The sequence below is a fragment of the Dipteris shenzhenensis genome, chromosome 14, assembly GCF_047967505.1.
Source record: "Dipteris shenzhenensis isolate YYH24624 ecotype China chromosome 14, Dip_SZ_1.0, whole genome shotgun sequence".
In the NCBI taxonomy this organism is placed as follows: domain Eukaryota; kingdom Viridiplantae; phylum Streptophyta; class Polypodiopsida; order Gleicheniales; family Dipteridaceae; genus Dipteris; species Dipteris shenzhenensis.
Window position 1 is genome coordinate 7,538,689 of NC_141609.1, and position 5,352 is coordinate 7,544,040.

The window sequence follows — 5,352 nt, forward strand, 5'->3', positions numbered from 1 at the left end:
TAGATTTATGACTAGAATATCACCACTATGATCTAAATATGAGTACCTCCATGTTGGAGAGTGTTTGCTACTTCAAATAGAGGTTTACTTATGTTACATCAAGCATGCCTACCCAAGAGAGGACTATGATGCTTCATTGTGGAAGGTTGTTGACTATGGAAAGAACAAATGTTGTTTTGTGCACATTCATAAATTTGAACATAGGTTTAGAAAAGTGAGCTACCTCTATGGGGCCTATTCTCAATCTTCTGAGATACCTCTATGGGGCCTATTCTCAATCTACTGAGATACCTCTATGGGGCCTATTCTCGATCTACTTAATCTATAATACTCCCTCTCAAGATAATTTATTCCATAAACTATAGTCCAACCTATGTGGATGTGAGAGGAATTCTCAAACAACTGTCTGAGTCAACTCATAATAGAACAACTTGTATGTAAATGATCAAATATGTAAAATGGTGGTGGTGGTGGTGTGGGTAAATAGATAAGAGGCTTTAGAAGGCTAATCTAGGTGTAGGAATGAATGCCAACAAAAGTGAATTTACAAGGGTGGCTTGTGTAGTGCAAAAAGGGTGGGCACGTTCCCTAATAGGTATTGTGTATACTGCCACTTCTAGTGAAATTCCCTTCATTTCCTTGAAGTACTCTAGTACTTCAAGAAGATCGGCCTCTCATGGTGTTGAAGTAGCCATACATGGGCTATGGTCAATGGGTGGCATAGTATGATTAGTCCATTTTTGAGGATCTTGCTGACTTTCTTTGTATGGAGTCTCATTATCAAGCACATGTGGCTTTAACTTATGTTGGGAACTGTGGGGTAACTTTTTCATTGGCAAAGTATTCCCAAGTCATGGTTCATCTATTGTGCATACTCCTTCAAGTCCGTCGGTGGACCATTCAATAGGAGGTGGCTCTTGGATATTGTTGTCGATTAGGATTTGGTGCTCTTGGATATTGTTGCAGATTTGGATTTCTGAGTAATTGTGGGGCTTGGGTCCGTACTAGAATAGAATTCAGCCTCAGAGCTTGTGGTGCTTGTGCAAGTGCTGGGGCTGCTTTTACATTGGGATGGTTGCTGGCTGGTATTGTTGAGGTTGGGGTGGATTGTTGCGCATGTTGAAGATGCAACTATTTTCATCATGTCCACCGAGTGTGCAGATGTCGCACCACAAATTTGGCAGTAGATTGGATTGTTCATTAATCCTAGCTCTTAGAATGGGACATTAATTTTCTATATGATTGGCCATGCAATGTGGACACCATACATTTTCTTGCCTTAGATAAGTTAGAGGTGTGGACATGTGAAGCTTTTGTTCCATGGGATGTAGCATTTGTTCGCTTAGCTTTGTGGTCATGGCCCATAGGTGACCTTCATTAGATGTTTCTGCAACAATTGACTTGGGTTTTTCATTTTTAGAGCACTTGTCTCGTGCACTTGCTCTTCCATCATCACTACTAGTGTTAGAGTCTGTCATTCCATCCTCTATGTCAATTGCCACTGCATAAGCAGCACTGAATGTCTCATAGCTACTAATCCTTTCATGTCCTCTTGAATATTCTTCCTTAATCATTTAATGAATCAAGCTGTCAACATGTACTTATTGTTGGGACATGGGTCACACTTTGCAATTAGGTGCATGTGTACATCTTCCCTACGACCTTGTTTGAGCTTGCTCAGTTATTGGAGAGTGGGATCATCTTCAAGTTTTTATAAGTAGGTTGGAGGGGTGGGGATGAAGGGGGTGTGGAAGGGGGGAAGTGGTGGGGGGGGGGGGGGGGGGGGGGGGGGGGTTTAAAGAGGTGGTTGGAAGGGGTGAAGGTGGAAGGACGGGGGGCATGGTGGTGGAAAGGGGGTGGTGGTGGGTTGGTGAACGGAAAACTTGATGGAATTTGAAAGAGAGGAGGAAATGATCATCTACAACACTCTCCCAAATCTTTGTCGATGTAACAAGATTGTTGAGGGCACGTGAAAGGTGGGTGAATGGCTAGGTTATCATTTGCAAGAAGGGCTGTGAGGATGGGAATAGGTTGGTGGTCGATGGAGAGGGTCTTGCATAGGGCTTAGAATGGGGGAGAGGATGGAGGCTATATGTGGAAGAAGAAGAATGAGAGGGTGGAGTGGGGTTTTATAGGAATGGATGTGGGAGGGGTTTAGGGTTAGGATTAAACCCTAGAACCTTCTCATGCCATAACATTTCATGGTTAGCTCAAATCGCTCTTTTATAAAAAGGAGAAATGTTCATATTTCTGAGCTCTACACATTGGTATCCATTAGATAGCTTGATTTTTTCTTTAGGTGCTACTTTTTAAGAAATAAAAAATTTCCTAAGATAGCAATCTAAGGTTGATTCTTGGGGTTGTTATTTTTGGCTAGAATTGGGAAAAGTTTTTACTTTTCTAGCCCTTGAGGGATAGTTTGTGATAGTTCATGGTGGTTTGTTCTTCAAACATTCTTGCATATGTATACTTGTTACTTAAGACACTAGTCTCCCTAACAACGGCACCAAATATTGGCTCTTTCCCATGGCTTCCGCACAAGAAGAGCAAGGTGTGTTCTATGTATGTAGGGTTCCAAGGCTTTTTGTCACCTATAGATATATCGATGTCATCGTTTGTAGTGTAAGTGCAGCTTAGGACCTTGGGTCGTATACCGGTGAGAGACGCAGGCTTAAGTATGGGAAACGAGCATTGCACATGCTTGTGCAAAAGGAACATTCTTCTTCATGGTCAGGGTAATGAAGGCTTTCATCTCCATTGGGGGTTGAAAGGTTTAGAAAGAGCTTAAGGGTTAGAAGGAGGTTCAGGGTTCAGAAGGGGTCTCAGGGTGCATGTAGGAACTGCATGTAGGACTTGCATGTAGAACTTGCTTGTAGGACTTGCATGTAGAACTTGCATGTTGCATGTAGGAGTTGGATGTTGGATGTAGGAATTGTATGTAGAACATGCATGTTGGATTCCTAAGAGAAATTATTCCTAGCCTTATATGCAAGTACAATTGGAGCTTTGCCGGTACTCCACACACATGTTCTGTGCTACTTAAGTCCATGTTGGGTTTTGACATTTTGCGAATTTATTTTTTGTGAGTTTTGTGAGTTTTTCAATAAAATGCAACCACAAAGAACATAGCTAGTGGCTAGCTATGCATAGATGACAACAAATCAAGACAACAATAATCGGATTACTTGCGAAAAAACGACGGGCAATAGGCGACATCAAGCACAACGACAAGCAACTACAACAAATACAATCCATTATCAACATGGAGTCGCAATAGGCAAAGCAACATTCGAGGCTTCAAACTCAAGAACAATCAATCGACTGAAATCCCGTGAGTAAAACTTTCTCCATTTATTTCATGGAAAGCACAGTCCATGTCAAATAGGCCTGGGGAAGATCTCTCTCCATGTCACATTGGTATTGCATACTTCACATGAAATAGAAGTTGGGCAGAGACTGCATCACAAATGGAAGATCCACATGACATTCTACATGACTCTGATTATATTCCAAGTGGCACAAGTTCCTCAGATAATTCACTACATAGCAGGGAACTACATGAGGCACAAGTTGAATTATAAAAACTCATGATGCCCGGTCCTACACAAGAATTCCTACAAAGAGCACTTGCAGCAAATATTGCAACTAATGTATTTGTGACTGCAAGACAATGGCTGAATTTCAATCCCCTCCCACCACCTCCCAAAAAGAAGACCTACCAAGTGCAAGCTAGTGCACCAATACAACCAAAGATGCAGAACCCATAGTCAAAGCAACCAAATTTACTGGCAAAGATAAAGAAGACCCTGATAGTCATGTTGGATAGTTTGAGACAAGATGGACAGCTAGTGGATTTGGACAATTGCCACATTCTACCAAGAAAGAACAATTTGCAACAACCTTCAATGGTAAAGCAATGAACTAGTTTATGAAGTATGGTGTTGCTCATTTTGCTAACTATGACACATTAAAAGTAGCATTCTTGAGTCGTTTTAGAAAAGAGAAAACTCCAAAGGATATCCTCAAGAAACTAAGAACTATGAAACAAAAAGATCTTATGGTTGAAGATTATTCTTAGATGTTTAGAAACCTCAACAGAAGACCAACAGCAAACCAACAACCCTCCCAGGAGCAACTGGGGGATTACTTTTGCAAAAGGATTAAACAAAGAACTGAGAACTGCAGTAGCTGGTAGGGACCAGCTTGGAGGGGCAAATGACTTTAATAATATGGTAGAAGCAGCCCAACGGGCAGAAAGGAGACGAGACGATATCAAAGTCCAAGAAGACAAAGAAGAAAAAGCATTCAGATTCACAATCAGATTCAGCTACGGACACTGATAGTAGTTAAGCAGAAGAAGACACTGATGAAGAAGAAGCTACCTTATCAGAAGAAGATGAGGATGATGAAGAATATTCCAAGAAGAAAAAGAAAGAGAAGGAGCCAAAAAAAAAAGAAAAATCCACAGCAAAAAAGACAGTAGATAAAATCTCCAAGCTGGAGAAAATGATCAAGGAGCAGCTTCAAAGCTTGAAGCCACCACCTCAAGCACCACAGCCCCAAAAGATTCCATGTGAATTTTGCAAGAAAGATAACCATGACAAAGAGAGATGTTGGTACAACCCAAACTACAGCGGGAGGGTACCACCTTATGCACAACAACAACACAATGAAGCGCTAGCTGTACCTGCCAATCAAGTAGCAGTAGCAAGGCTAGCCCAACAAAGATATCCAAATGCAGCCCCTAGAAGGCAAATTCACCAACAATGGGGAAATCAACAACAACAATAGCAAGGATAAACCTAGGCATGCACTTATTGTGGCATTGATGGCCATAGGCAAGGCCCACAATGTGAACTTTGGTGTAAACACTGTGGGGAAAGAGGTATGCAAATCATCGATTATGATGGGAGAAACAATCAAAATGGTCAACAACAACAACCTCCAGGAGTGAATATGGTATATATAGCTCCTCATAATGCGGATAACAGTTACAACAATCAGCAAAGTCAAAATACTATTCATGCATTAGCAATTACAAGGTCAAAATACACAAAGCCTCTACAAGGATTGGGAGAAACATAAAGATACAATGCCAATGCAATGAATTGGCCTAATCAAAATGAGACAAGAAACAAAGCATTGCAACAAGTACTTGCCAACAATGCTTGCCACGATGTCAGGAAAGAGCATCACATTAACAAAGGCAAAGGGATCAGTCAATATAAATAGATTCGACAGCAGTACGTCTATACAACAAAACAAAGATGACAACCAGGCTAAAGCTCCTCAAAGCAATCAAAAGCCATCAGGACAGATTGCAATAGATAGAAACTACACAGAAAAAGCTTC